At 46.8% G+C, this 15920-nt stretch overlaps 1 long non-coding RNA gene across 1 annotated transcript; it reads left to right on the plus strand.

Moving 5' to 3' along the window:
* The first annotated feature begins 1934 nt into the window (after positions 1-1934).
* On the plus strand, positions 1935-15831 carry LOC309648013. Its single transcript, XR_014256428.1, has 3 exons — positions 1935-13915; positions 14281-14374; positions 15081-15831. It is a non-coding gene; the product is annotated as an uncharacterized lncRNA (long non-coding RNA).
* Positions 15832-15920: the final 89 nt, after the last annotated feature.

Below are 15920 nucleotides of genomic sequence, written 5' to 3' on the forward strand. Positions count from 1 at the left end.
GGCAAAGAATATACAAATCAATTTTCACTGCAAAGTAAAGGAGCTGTTACAGTGGAGGATTACTGGACTGAATGTCAATATTATGACATAGTATGAGTGTGTTTCATGTTTGGTAATTGCAATCATTGTTGCTTTTGTTGTGGTCATCCATGTACAATGCTTGGTGTCAGTCTATTTATCTCTTGTAAAAATAAAATACAGTGTGTGTGTGTGTGAAAAAAAAAAAAGTTTACTTTCTTTTTATTTATTTATTTATTTATTTATTTATTTATTTATTTATGGCTGTGTTGGGTCTTCGTTTCTGTGCGAGGGCTTTCTCTAGTTGCAGCAAGCGGGGGCCACTCTTCATCGCAGTGCGCAGGCCTCTCACTATCGCGGCCTCTCTTGTTGTGGAGCACAAGCTCCAGACGCGCAGGCTCAGTGGTTGTGGCTCACGGGCCCAGTCGCTCCGCAGCATGTGGGATCTTCCCAGACCAGGGCTCGAACCCGTGTCCCCTGCATTGGCAGGCAGATTCTCAACCACTGCGCCACCAGGGAAGCCCTGCAAGGAATTTTATAAGCAGATTCTGCAAAACAAGAAACTTAAGGAGAACCAAAATATCAAGGACACAGAATTCCAGAGGTACCCTTGAATCATTGATTTCAGATAATCAGTGAATGATTTTTTTTGTCTGAGAAAATACACAAATTGAGTTTCCAGGAAGCAGGCTCAGAGAGAGGCCAGTATGCAATGTGTTGGGAGGAGGAAGTGCCCCAGGGGTGGGTCCCTGTGGAGGGGAGGGGGAGGGGGCAGGTGGGGCAGAGGGATGCGATGCAGCCCAATGACAGCCTCAGCCGAGTCTTTGGGGAGCTCTGGAGCTAGACAGCCCTGCAGAGTGGTCCCCATTTGGGCCACGCTTATCCCAGGTGGGCTGCCCTGGGAAGAGGTTTGACCTTGGGCACGATGCCCTCTGCACATTCACGGGTGTGGGACACTTTACGTTAATTACTGCCTTAACACCCCACGACAACCCTGCGAGTTAGGTTTATTGTGTCCGTTTTCCAGGGGGGTGACTGAGAAAGAAAATGCTTTGACTCATGCTCATCATCGGTGTCGGGGGTGACATTTGAGCCCAGTTCTGCCCATCACTCCACCAGCGGAACCCCCAGACACTAGTTTCCAACTGGAAAGCTATTCTCTGACGTCTCCCTTCCCGGAGAAGCCCTGGGCCCTCCAGCCGGAGGCCTCCAGAGCTGGGGGTCGTCATTTATGGATCTTGACCTCAGCATATTCAGTGGTGCTGGCGGCCTCCTGGTCCTGAGGCTCCCAGGGCCTCAGTGCGTAGAAACTGAGGGAGGCCTAATGGAGCTCCTGTTCCTCCCCAGAGGTGGGGGCGGCCACCACTGGTGGGGGGAGGTCCAGGGGGCTGCCTGGAGGACACTCATGCTGGTAACCCTGAGTGGAGGGAAAGAAGGGGGTCAGATTAGGATAACAGGGCTGGAAGAGAGCAAGGGGGGTCCACAAGTAAACCTGAAAACTGAACATTCAGTCTTTCATCTGCTCATTCCAGACATTGGCTGAGGCCCCCATTCATTCATTCATTCATTCATTCATTCAACAAATGCTTGAGAGTAATCATGCCTGGCCCTTGGTAGTTAGCTGCCGGTCTCCTAGATTCCTCACAACAATCTACTTGGGAGACACTGTTATCCCCATTTATCAGGTGGAGAAATCGAAGCTAAGTAAATATCCCCAAATCACACATTTAGTCATTGGTAAGGTCAAAATTTATGTTAGATCTTTCTGACTCCAGTGCTGCCTTATGGAACAGCTCCCCTGGTGCCAGGTTCTGGATATTCAGTGAGGAACAAAGAAGACACCATACCTGACCTGCAGCTTGCGGGGAGGGATGGCGGGGGGCGGGAGACGGCGGGGAGCAGGCGTTAAAGCAATAGTCAATTATGTTACTATATAATTGCACATTAAGATGGGACAAAAATGGGATGGATGGTGTGAAGACAGGGATTTGCTCAGACCTGGATGGCCCTTCAGGTACCACTCAGCATTTCAGAGGTTCAGGCCAACACAATCACCCAATTGCATTATGAACCCTAAAATCAAAGGATCTTGTTGTGCCAGAAAGGGTTAACCTTGCCCAAAGAAAATTTGACCCTTTGCCCCAGCACCTGGGAGGGAACCTCTAAGCCCTTGAAATGTCTTGCCTGATTAGAGTGTCTTTGTTCACCTGGGTCTTGGCCCACACTAGGTGGTGTAACAATGTGACAGATGGTGGGGGCCTTGGGTCACACAGTATCACACCTCTGCAGAGACTGGACACTAAGTAAAGCCATGTGGGCAGTCAGCCATGCCAACGTAACCAACTCCCAATAAAAATGCTGGGTATGGGAGAATTCCTTGGCTGTCCAGTGGTTAGGGCTCCTCACTTCCGCTGCAGGGACACGAGTTTGAAGCCTGGTCGGGGAACTAAGATCCCACAAGCTGCTCAGTGTGGCCAAAAAAAAGAAAAAAAAAAACAAAACTCTGGATGTGAAGGCTCAGGTGTGCTTCCCTGTCTGGCAATAGCCCATACATGTTATCACACATCATTGCTGGGAGAATTAAGCACTTTCTGCACAATTCCACTTGAAAGAGGCAACTGGATACTCAGGCCTGGTCTCCCCCGGACTCTGCCCCACGTGCCTTTTCCCTGAGCTGATTTTAATCTCTATCTTTGTCCTGTAATATACTATAACCATGAGTATAAAAGCTTTCAGTGAGTTTTGTGAGTCCTTCTGGTGAGTTATTGAAATTGAGCTTGTCTTGGGGACCCCCAAACTTGGTAGTAGACAATAATTATTTTGGGGAGAGCCTTGTGGCATCCTGTCTTGGGGAGGTGAGGTAGGAAGTGGGGGGAAAGTGGGTCAGCGGTCCAGAGAGGAAGGAGGAGGTGGGGGTAGGGAAGGCCAAGTTGGAACTGAATACAATCAGTAAGATGGCTGGGTGGTGGTCCTTGGCTCTGAGAGAGGAGACAGAGAGCAGAGGGGAGGGCACTCCCAGGTCACTGGGCTGGGTGACTGTGTTGATAGGGTCCATGAGGAAAAGCCTATGTGGGTCATGATGATTGTCTAAGTCATCTAGAGGCAGTCAGCACTGCCCAGGGGCTGGGTTGATGAGCATCTGTCCCTCTCCTGAGGGTTGGGACAACATAGGAATGAAGGACACATATCTGGGACCACTCTGCTGGCATCCAACCCAACTCCTCAAGTGACTGGCAATGCATGTAGTAAAGAATTAACCTCATCCAAAGAGAGGCGTGGGCTTTACCCAGCTCCTGGGAGGGAATCCTAAGCCCTTGGCATGTGTGTCTCAGTGTCCACATTTCCTTTTTATTTTTTAATGAGAATACCGGTCATATTGGATTAGGCCCACCCTAATGACCTCACCTTAACTTCATCACCTGCAAAGACCCTGTTTCCAAATAAGGTGACATTCACAGGCACTGGGGGTTAGGTCTTGAACATCTTTTTTGGGGGGACACAATTCAACCCATAACAGGCCCCCAATAAAAACGCTGGACCCCAAGGTTTATACTCCACAAATGCCGTCACACATCATTGCTGGGTGTATTGGTCAGCTCTGAGTTGCCATAAGATACCACACACTGGGCAGCTTAAACAACAGAAATGTATCAACACTGTCTCACAGTTCTGGAGGCCAGAAGTCCAAGATCCAGGTGTTAGCTTGGCAAGGGTCTGCTTCCTGGCTGGCAGATAGCTGCTTTCTCACTGTGCCCTCACATGTCAGAGACAGAGAGAGGGAGAGAGAGAGAACTCTGGTGTCTCTGTGTCTCTTCCTATAAGGGCACAAATCCTATTGCATAAGGGTCCCACCCTTATGACCTCATTTAACCTTAATTACTCCCTTGTTTCTATCTCCAAATACAGTCACATTGAAGGGGTTAGGGCTTCAACATATGAATTGAGGATGGGGGGATTCACTCCTTAGCACTCAGACAATTAAGCACTGTCCACATGACTCCATTGGGAGAGGCCACTGGAACCTTGTGCCTGGTCTCCCTTGGACCCTGTCCTATGAACTTTGCAGATTTTATTTTATTCTATTCTATTCTAAATTTTTTCCTTTGGCCGTGCAGCGTGGCTTACGGTATCTTTGTTCCTCCACCAGGGATGGAAGCCGGGGCCCTAGCAGTGAGAGTGCGGATTCCTAACCACTGGACAGCCAGGGAATTCCTTCCTTGGCAAATTGTAATGTGTATCCTTTTGTTGTAACAAATCCTGAGTATAACAGTTTCTCTGAATTCTTTAAGTCCTTCCAATGAATCATCAAACTTCAGGGTGGTCTTGGGCATCCCCAGAACAGTCTGTTTCCCTCCACCTCCTCAGACTGTGGTGCAGAAAGCCACTGTTTACCTAAGTGGGGGCGACGGTACCCACCTGCCTGGGTCTACCCATCCTGGGGACCAGCGCTTGCGTTTTTGAGCGCCCTCTGGTGGACCTGCAGTGGTCAGCTCTCAAAGAGCCCAGAACTTGTCTAGGATGGGAAGTTGCTGACCGGGAAATTTGCTGAGTTTATCACAAATACATAAAAAGGAAATGGGATAAATGCAGCCTGAAAAGCACAGAAAATGCACAGAGGAAACCCTCAGTTCCTTTTCATCTACAACCAGTTTCTCACTTTACTTCCCTATCGCTTGTCTCTCAAACAGGAGGCAACATCCCTTTTTTTTTTTTTTTTAATGTTTACTTTTTTTATTTGGCTGCTTGGGGTCTTAGTTGTGGTACACGGATCTTCGATCTTAGTTGTGACATTTTTGTTTTGTTTTGTTTTTAATTGAGGCACGCAGGATCTTCAATCTTCCTTGTGACATTTTTGTTTTGTTTTGTTTTGTTTTTAGTTGCAAGATGCAAACTCCTAGTTGAAGCATATGGGATCCAGCTCCCTGATCAGGGATCAAACCAGGGCCCCCTGCACTGGGAGTGCAGAGTCTTAGCCACTGGACCACCATGGAAGTCCCTGGAGGCAACATCACTTTTAACTAAATGGTCCCAGCTGGTACCAAGGTGCCCATCCCTCCTCTTGCACTTGCTACACTGTCGTCTACAGCCCAGCCTGAACCCCACGGAGAGCAGGCCTTGGGGGCAGGGTCTGAGGAGAAGGGAAACCAGGATCTCTGTCTCTGACTCAGTCGCTCTGCCTTGTCTTGGTTTGAGTCAGTTTTCCAGTTTCTACAGAATTGCAAAACAGGCCCCGAAAACTTCCCTTCTTTCAAATCAAGTAGACTATTCATTGCTTTTCCAATAGATGGCCAGAAAGAATGGGGGTGGGGAGGTTAGCCACTGGTAGGATTTCTGGGAGACCCAGGACCACACGGCATGGACACTTAGTGCTGAGGACCAAGGTGTCACCCAAAGTCAGGAACACTATTCTTTCTCTTCCATGGGAGATGTCATTGCCTCTGGGCCTCCTTGGCCTGAGAACTAGGTCCAGTTGCCTGGATATAGAGCGCCACCATTCCCGGGAGAAATAGTTGGGTGGAGAGTTTACCGCAGGACTCACAATGAATAACACCCAAATGTGTGTGTGTCAGCTTGTGTATGTGTGCAAGTGTGTTTGGGGCTCAGAGCAGGCCATCTCAAAATGTACTTCAATGGCATATTGATTATGTTGCATTATAGTTACTCAAGAAACTGCCAGGACTTCCCTGATGGTGCAGTGGTTAAGAATCTGCCTGCCAACGCAGGGGACACCGGTTCGAGCCCTGTTCCGGGAAAAATGGAGCAACTAAGCCTGTGCACCACAACTACTTAGCCTGTGCTCTAGAGCCCGCGAGCCATAGCTACTGAGCCCGCACACCACAACTACTGAAGCCCATGCACCTAGAGCCCGTGCTCCACAACAAGAGAAGCCTCTGTAGTGAGAAGCCCGCGCACTGCAACGAAGAGTAGCCCCCCGCTCACCACAACTAGAGAAAGCCTGTACGCAGCAACAAAGACCCAGCGCAGCCAAAAATAAATAAACAAATAAATAAATAAATACAAACGGCCAACTCAAGAGGACACTGACCCTCCTTTCTGCTTCCCTGAGAGCAGGACATAAATCTCTCATGTGAAAGGTGCCCTCCCCACATCTGGAGGGAGAAGGACACCCTTATCAGCAGACCTAGGGAATTCGAGGCGAGAAGCCTGTGTAAACAAACCTCGTTACTTCTTTAATTTACTACCCCAAGCCTAAATTCTCACTAGATTCTTCACTAATTGGGCACCCAAAGCCTAAGTCTCTTTGTCCTGTCAATTCCTCACAGATTTGTTTCTTTGCCTAAAACGCATAAAACCTGCCCGATTTGGCCGCTTCTTAGGTCCCATTCCAGGTGGAGGATTCCAGAAGACAGTGTATGTGATCGACTGAATAATGGCCCCCAGAGACATCCCCGTCTTAATCCCCGGAACGTGTGAATACGTGTTACCTTGCAGGGCAAAAGGCCTTTGCAGGTGTGATCACGTTAAAGATCTTGGGGTGGAGAGGTTCTCCAGGTGGATCTTCATTGTGATCACAGGTTTATAAGACAGAGGCAGAGGGAGCATGGACCACAGCAGGGGTAAATGATAGATGATGATCAAAGAGATTGTAGTGATGCCGTCGCCAAAACCTGCAAGAAGCAACAAAGAGATTCATCTCTAGATTCTCCAGAAGGAACCAACCCTGCTGACACCTTGATTTATCTCCCTGAGACTCTGTTTGGACTTTTGGACTCCAGAACCGTAAGAGAATGCATTTGGGTTGCTTTAAGTTGAAACTGAAGCCCTACTCCCTTGAGAGGCTCTAGGGGAGAATCCATCCCCTTGCCTCAAGGCCCCTTCCGCCATCTGCAAAGCCAACGGCACAACATCTCTGTCTGCCTCTGCTTTCATCTGCTTTTCCATCACACAGGCTTCTCTTCTGTGTTCAAATCTCCCTCCCCCTCCCTCTTAGGAGAATGCTTGTGGTTACATTTAGGGCCAATGCAGGGAATCCAGGATAATTGTCCCATCTCAAAACGCTTAATTTAATCACATAGGCTAAGTCATTTCTGCCATAGAAATTAACATTCACAGGTTTCCAAAGATTAGGAACTGGATATCTTTGAGGGCTTTGTTCTTGCACATAAATATTGCGTGATTCCCTTTACATGAAGTATTCGGACTGGGCAAAGCCACAGGGACAGAAAGCAGATTAGCGGTTTCCAGGAGCTGAGGGGAGAGTGGTTTTGGGGGTGATTGCTTAACGGGTCCAGGCTTCCTGTTTGGGGGTGGGGGAGGGGATGAAAAAGTTCTGGAACGAGATAGTGGTGACGGTTGCACAACACTGTGAACGTGATAAATGCCACTGAATTATACAGTTTAAGATGGTTAAAATTGTAAATTTCATGTTATGTATGTTTTTATTGAAGTATAGTTGATTTACAATGTTGTGTTAGTTTCAGGTAGACAGCAAAGTGATTCAGTTATACATATATATCTATCCTTTATCAGATTCTTTTCCATTATAGGTTACTACAAGATATTGAATATAGTTCCCTGTGCTATACAGTAGGTCCTACTTTATATATAGTAGTGTATATCTGCTAATTACCAATTCCAAATTTATCCCTACCCCGCTTTCCCCTTTGGTAACCATAAGTTTGTTTTCCATGTCTGTGAGTCTATTTCTGGTTTGTAAATAAGGTCATTTGTATCATTTTTTTAGATTCTACAAATAAGTGATATCGTCTGATATCTTTCTCTGTCTGACTTACTTCACTTAGTATGATAATCTCTAGGTCCATCCATGTTGCTGCAAATGGCATTATTTCATTCTTTTTTATGGATGAGTAATACTCCATTGTGTGTGTGTATATATATATCACATCTTCTTTGCCCATTCATCTGTCGATGGACATTTAGGTTGCTTCCCTGTCTTGCTGCTGTAAACAGTGCTGCTATATATTTTGTATTTTTAACACAATTTTTTTAAGTCCTCAGGACCACTAATACAGAAACAGCACATTTCTGGCTATTGTCAACATAGTAAGTCAAACTAGCTATGAAACAGGACTGAGTCATTTACCCCTTGGTGGATTATTTTCCTAGCACTACTGTAATAAAGCACCACAAACTGTGGTGCTTAAAATAACAGAAATGTATTTTCTCACAGTTCTGGAGGCTAGAAGTCCAAAATCATGGTGTCGGCAGGGCTCTCCTCTCTCTGAAGTCTCTAAGGAAGGACCCTTCCTTGCCTCCTCCAGCTTCTGGTGGCTGCTGGCAATCTCTGGCATCCCTTGGCTTATGGATGCATCCCTGCCTCTGTCTTCACTTGGCCTTCTCCCTGCATGTCTGTCTCTGTGTTTCTTTTCTTCTTGTAAGGACATCAGTTATATGGGATGAATGACCCACCCTACAGTAATGTGACCTCATCTTAACCAATTACATCTGCAATGACACTATTTCCAAACAAAGTCACATTCTGGGGCTCTGGGAAGAACACAAATGTGGAGGAGACACTATCCAACCCAGTACACTTGGTCAGATGGTCATTGGGAACTCCAAGTGGAACTTGAACATGGTTGAACATTCAGGGCAAGACCACAGAGCCGCATACGTAGGTGATACAGGAATCTTGGGACCTGTTAATGTAACTGGCCTTTGCCTTCTGGCCCTGTTAGATCCCTTCTCCTGAAGGAGGGCTAATGCCACACCCAACCTTACTTCATAATTCATCACAGTTCAGTACTGAAGAGGCAGTGTAGCTCCATAACACTTATTGACCAGCTCACATTACTTTCTCTTTATGTCTTTATTGCAATCTGGATGTCGTTCATTGTAAGAAAATGATTTATTTACTTGTCTGGCTGTTCCACTGACCCAGAGACAGGGCCCAATGCTAGATTCAGCTGTGACTCCAGTACTAACTGTTGTCTAGTTGGACCCTGGGCTCCTTTGGAGTATTTCACTGGCTTTGGCAGCTCCCCCCTCCCCGCCCCCACCAACTATGCCAAGGGAACTGGGTTTACTTCTACCCCAAGCACAATGCCGAGGAAAACCTCTGGGCATGGAATCAAGATCACTGGACTCAACTCAGAGATCTCCCTAGGTGGGGAAATGTGGCTTTGGTGATTCACTCCCCTACTCTGATCCTCAGTTTTCTCTTCTGTAAAGTGGGAATTTTTAGCAATTGGTTTAACAAACACACCAGGCCCTTCAAAGTGATTTACAAATATTAACTAATTTAATGCTCAGACAGCTCTATCAAGTAGGTGCTATTAGTCCCATTTTAGAGCAGAGGAAATTGAGGCACAGAGAGGCTAAGCAAGCTGCCCAAGGTCACACAGCCGCCTGGGTTCCACCCCGGGTTGTCCCGCACCAGACTAGGCGGGGAGGCCTTCCTGTACCGGCAGGGTGGTGAATTTGAGGTCTCGTCCGTCCTCCCATACCGGGATGTGAGCTCTGGGAGGTGCACAGAGGCGTTTAACAAACATTGTGGAATGAAGAGATGAGTGGATATTTGAGGATGGCCACATCCCTTCGTGACCACCTGCGCCCTCCTGCCGCTCTCTGTTCTGGGAATTCTATTCGTGGTCAGGGCTTCTAGTCCCAGTAAACCGGATCCTCGGGGCGAGAGGGGACCCCAAGGAAATCACGGGCTTGGGCTGAATCGAGGTTGGAGGTTAACCCCCTCACAGCGGGGCACGGCCGCCACCTGGCGGCGGAGTACTGCTAAGACAGAGCCGCCGAGAGACCAGGACCGTTTGCTTTGGGCGTGGTGGAATCGGCATCTTTGAAAGGGAGTTGATAGCGGGTGGGCAGTTGTCTGAAAATCAGTATTTGATACTGGGTGCTTCATAACTTTGGCTTCCAAACTTTTCTGACCGTGATGCAAAGTAAGATATGATTTCACATCAACATAGTTTCACAAAATACCACTCTGTGATACATGGTATTTTATATTCTGTTCTATTCATATCTTTAAACACTGGTCAGAATCCTTTAAATTGATATCCAACTCTATAATGGGTGCCCATCTGCACCATTTTTTTCAGCTCACGAAGAAAGATTATGATGGAGAAAGGGTTAGCTCCCAGATCCAACTCTTTCCAAATTCCTCGTGATTTCTTCCCACATTTGTACTACCTCTCAGGTCCAGCATTGCCATGCCTGACTTCAAGATAAGGAACTTAAGCTCAGAGAGGCAAAGACGCCTGTTCAAGGCCACACAGCTTGGATGTGCAGTGCCACCTTCTGCCTCATTTCTGGAGGAGAAAAAGCACTAAGTTCTCCTAATTTCACTGTTATTAAGTCAAGTTTAATTTAGTTCTTTCTCCTTGTTTACTGATAAGATCGAGCTGCACTGGACTGTGGTTTTCTTGTCATGTACAATGTAAATTATTGACATTCCAGAGCTCGGGCTTTTTTTTTTTTCTGGCCTTAAAATTGCAAGTCTTCATAGGTAACAAAACGAATCAGAGATGGAGATCAAGAGTCTGTGCCTATTCTAGATTGTTCAAACAAACCATCCTTCTTAAATCAGCATAAAGGTGACAGATAGAATATGAAAATCATCTTCTGAGCAACAATTGTCAAGGACCGCCCAAGCCAAAATCCACAGGAATGCCAGAGGGGAGTTAGCACTAAAGATAATTTGTCTTGAGGGCCTTGGCTGCTCCAAGCAAACTTGAACTTGGGCTTTTTTTTTTTTCTGAATTGATTCCTCATTTTATTTATTTATTTATTTATTTATTTTGGCTGTGTTGGGTCTTCGTTTCTGTGCAAGGGCTTTCTCTAGTTGCGGCAAGCGGGGGCCACTCTTCATCGCGGTGCGCAGGCCTCTCACTATCACAGCCTCTCTTGTTGCGGAGCACAGGCTCCAGACGCGCAGGCTCAGCAGTTGTGGCTCGCGGGCTCTAGAGCACAAGCTCAGTAGCTGTGGTGCACGGGCTTAGTTGCTCCACGGCATGTGGGATCTTCCCAGGCCAGGGCTCGAACCTGTGTCCCCTGCATTAGGAGGCAGATTCTCAACCACTGCGCCACAGGGAAGCCCTGAACTTGGGGCTTTGACATTTGCGTTTACTTCTGCTAGGTAGCAACACCAGTCAGGGATGCTTTAAACTAAGTTCGAGCTCTGAGGGTCCCTGTCCCCCCAACTACGAGTACCCAGAATGAATATCCACAGTAAGTCTGGGCTGTGGCCACAGCTTCTCAGAGATGTATTTTTCCTATTCTTTTTTTTTTAATCTTGCTGTGCTCAGCACCAAGAGATGAAGGATAATGAAGTAAAAGAGGTCCCCAAGTGGGGCATCTAAAAGATGACCTTTGGGACTTCCCTGGTGGCGCAGTGGTTAAGAATCTGCCTGCTAATGCAGGGGACACCGGTTCGAGCCCTGGTCTGGGAAGATCGCACATGCCGCGGAGCAATTAAGCCCACGTGCCACAAGGAAGAGTAGCCCCCGCTCGCCGCAACTACAGAAAGCCCGCAAGCACTAACGAAGACTCAACGCAGCCAAAAGTAAATAAATAAATAAATAACTTTAAAAAAAAAAATTGGAGGGAGAGCGTGCATGTAAAGTAACTGCTTAAAGGGCATGGGGCTATATTTTGGCATGATGGAAATGTTTTGGAACTAGATAGAGGTGGTGGTTGTGCAACATTGTGTGAACTAAATATCACTGAATTGTTCACTTTTAAATGGTTAATTACATGTTATGTGAATTTCACCTCAATGCAAAACAATTCAGACTTGGTAAAGAAAGACTTTCTTCTAACGGATTACTGCAAAGCAGAGGAGGGGCTATTGCAATGGGAGAGGCATTATTATAATCAGGAAAACCGCCGTAAGATTTGCAAGCTGCACAAGGGTCAGGCAACAGAGTTTTTCTTTTATAGGGAGGAGTAAACAAGGCTAGAAAGAACGAGATGTGGGGAAGTGGGATGACAAGGTAGCTTGCTAGAACAGTAGATCAGAGAGAATGGTTTATCCTGAGGCCACCCTATTCAGAGGTTGTATTAGGGCTCAGGCTAAGGATGGACCAAAATTCTGGAAGGGATGTGGTGGGAGACTTAACTTAGGTTTGGTTAACAAGCATTTTGTGCCGACTGATCCATGGTGGGCAAAACAGCTAATCGTTTATGAGTCCAAAAAATGGAAATTTGGAGGATCTGTGTGTTGCCTTGTCTTAGGTCAACAAGGGACTCATCCATGGGTCTTATCTAAGTCATATGGGGAAGGGTGCTTCTTTGCAGGAAGCCACTTCCTGGAAAGCAAAAGTTGGGGGCGGTGGGGTGCAGGGCAGGGGATTTCTTCTGTGTTGTCCAGACGCATAAGGGTCAGGTAAATGTCAGCACTGTCACAAATAAATATGCTTTACTGTCGGGTGGAGAAGGGCAAAACCTGCCCCTTCGGACAGGTCAGCCCTCAGGTGGAATTTCAGCCCCAATTCACAACACTTGGCTGGCCCAAGTGTCGAGACTCGAATTTAAGTAGAAATAAATACGAATACAGCAGTTCTCACGCCTTTTGGTCTCAGGGACCCCTTTGCACTCTTAAATAAATAACAGAGACCCCAAAGAACTTTTGTCTGCGTGGGTTATATCTATCAATATTTATAGTCCCACGTGCCAGCACTCAAACCCAGCCAAAATCCAGAGTGGGACTTGAAACCACAGTCTTTTTTTTTTTTTTTGGCTGTGTTGGGTCTTCGTTTCTGTGCAAGGGCTTTCTCTAGTTGCGGCGAGCGGGGTCCACTCTTCCTTGCGGTGCACGGGCCTCTCACTGTTGTGGCTTCTCTTGTTGCGGAGCACAGGCTCCAGACACGCAGGCTCAGTAGTTGTGGCTCACGGGCCCAGTTGCTCCGTGGCATGTGGGATCTTCCCAGACCAGGGCTCGAACCCGTGTCCCCTGCATTGGCAGGCAGATTCTCAACCACTGCGCCACCAGGGAAGCCCCCCACAGTCTTTTAATTGAGATCACACACCTGGTCTCAGAGGACTCAATGAAGCTCAGGTTCTTGATGTCTCGTTTCAGAAAAAATTCAGTGAGAGACAAAGTGATAGGTAAGAAGTGGATTTATTTAGAGAGAAACACAGTCCGCAGACAGAGTGTGGACCATCTCAGAAGGCAAGAAGCCCTGAAATATGGGGTGGTTAGTTTTTATGGGCTGGGTAATTTCACAGGCTAATGAGTGGCAGGATTATTCCAAGTATTTTGGGGAAGAGGCGGAGATTTCCAGGAGTTGGGCCACTCCCCACTTTTTGGCCTTTTATGGTCAGCCTCTGAACTGTCATGGCCCTGGTGGGTGTGTCATTTAGCATATGCTAATGTATTACAATGAGCATATAATGAGGCCCAAGGTCCACTGAAAGTCAAATCTTCTGCCATCTTGGACCTGGTTAGTTCTAACCAGTTTTTGTCACGTCCTATGGTTATGTCATTCTTTTAAAGGTTGTGCCCTGTTCCTTTCCTTCCTGTTTCAGTTTTAGCAATTAAAATTGCAAAACTTTTAAATCGAGAATACACAAACACATATTCCATTAGCCATCAGAGTAACGATGTCATACATCACATAACCTCTGGAAAATTCCAGAGAGAGAGAGAGAGAGAGAGGGAGAGGGAGAGGGAGAGAGGGAGGCAAATAACATCTTACAATTACTATGAAAATAGTTTTAACTTTGTAAAATACCTGAAAGTGCCTTGGGGACCCGAGGTCCCCAGACAGCATTGGGAACTGCTGGCCTAGAAGCCCCTATATCCCTGTATTCCTGACCCTGGCTGACTCTCTTAGTTCTATCTTAATGACCAGACTCCCTAACATCCATTTTCCCCTTTTCCTTTTGGTAATAGGACCACCTAGGCTCTGGCTGAGAAAATGACCACCCATCTAGAGACTACATTTCCCAGGCTCCTTTGCAGGTAGGTGTTCCCACGTGACAAATTTCCAGCCAAAGGGAAGGAGCAGAAAAGATGTGGAAAGCTCCCAGCTCACATCCTTAAAAGGAGGGTCCTTAAAAGGAGGCTGCTTGCTCTCCAGTATCTCTTTGCCCTTTCCTGCTTGCCGTAACAAAGTTATAGTGATGATGACTTGGGTTCAACCGTCTTGAAGATGCTGACACTTTAGGAGAATGGTTCCCAAATTGTGGTCCCCAGACCAACTGTAGCTGCAGCAGTGGCACCTGGGGCTTTGTGAGAGAGGCAAATTCTCAGGCCCCATCCAAGACCTGCTGAATCAGAAACTCTGGGGCATGGGGCCCAGGACTGTGTTTCCATAAACCCTCCAGGGGATTCTGATGCACAATCAAGTTTGAGGACCAGAGCTGGGAGATGTGGAGCAACAAGATAGAAGGAACCTGGGTCCATGGATCACCTCAGCAGGTAGGGCCAACCTACTCCCTGCCCCATCTACCAGTGTGGATATTTACATGAGAAAATCAATCCATCTCACTAAAGCCTCTGTTATGTGGTCTTTGGTAAATCAAGTCAATACCTTAATCGACAGTATATTTGAATACACTCCTTGATTCTTTTTGAATTAAAAATTTTAGGCGTACGCCACACAACCATCAGGAATGGCTACTATTGGGTTGGCCAAAAAGTTCGTTCGGGTCTTTTCCATGATGAACCTTTTGGCCAACTCAATATTAAAAAAAAAAAAAAAAAAAGGAAAAGAATAAGTTGGCAAGGATTGGAGAAACTGGAACCCTTGTGTACTGTTGGTGGGAATGTAAAATGGTGTAGCCACTGTGGAACACAGCTGGGCATTTCCTCAAAAAATTAAAAATAGAATTACCATTTGATTCAACAATTCTACTTCTGGTTGAAACTTGAGGACCTTGAATAGTACCTCATATAAGTGGAATCATACACTATCTTTTGTGACTGGCTTATTTCACTTAGCATAATGTCCTCAAGGTTCATCCGTGTTGTAGCATGTGTTAAAGTGTCCTTCCTTTTTAAGGCTGAATCACGTTGCATTCTTACAGCTAGGAGTACGCATGTAACATAGCTCTAGACAATGAGATGTAAGCAGAAGTCTACCAGAGTCAGCTAGGACAAATTTGACTTCCTGTCTCAAATTTAGATACAATGCCTGGAGCTGCGGCCGCCATCCTGTGACCATGATGTAAAAGCCAAGAGAATCAGAGAGACCTCGGTAACGGCAGCAGCCTCCCTCTAGACTTCTGTGGAAAAAACTTACGTGCGCACCACTGATGGGTAGGTCTGCTGTTACTTGCAGCCAAAAGCATTTATAACTAATACACTTGGTCAAGTTATATCACCTGTGTCTCCCCAACCGGAATGTAGGTTCCACAGTGGCAGAAAACATGACTTGGTTCACCACTATGGGACCAGCCCTTCCTCTCCCAGCCAGCGCCCGGCAGAGACCACACAGATGGAATGAGTGTTTGTGGTTATTCGTCCAAAACCTAACAATACCTTCCTTTTGGGTTGACTGAAATAATCATGCAAAATGCTTAAAATAGCACTTGGTACACACTAAGCCTTCAAAAAACAGATGTAGCTGAATGTCTCCGCCATGGCTACCAGGCCACCTCCCACTTCCTCCCGACTTCCCCTGGGAAGCTTTGCTCAGACAGCTGGCTCTTCATCACAGGGTACCCCACAACTGCGCTGCAGCCATCCGGCCCCTTTTGGTGTCACCCTTTTTGGTGACAAGGACCACAGGGAGCTCGCACCTTTGGCGATTCTCTCTTTTCCCTGTCTACGTAAGTAACAAATGGAAGCTAAAAGTGGGTCTTGTACCTTTACCAGTCAATCAGTCCCATCTTGGCCTTGACCGTGTGTTGGTGTGTGTGCTTGACCGTTAAGTATTATGTTATTTCCATTATTATCGTTATCGTCTTTGGTCTAAGACTGCCCTCCCCGAGCAACTTCTCCTCTCAAAGACAAGATGCACAGC

This window comes from Balaenoptera physalus (assembly GCF_965194825.1).
Source record: "Balaenoptera physalus genome assembly, chromosome: 19".
In the NCBI taxonomy this organism is placed as follows: Eukaryota; Metazoa; Chordata; class Mammalia; order Artiodactyla; family Balaenopteridae; genus Balaenoptera; species Balaenoptera physalus.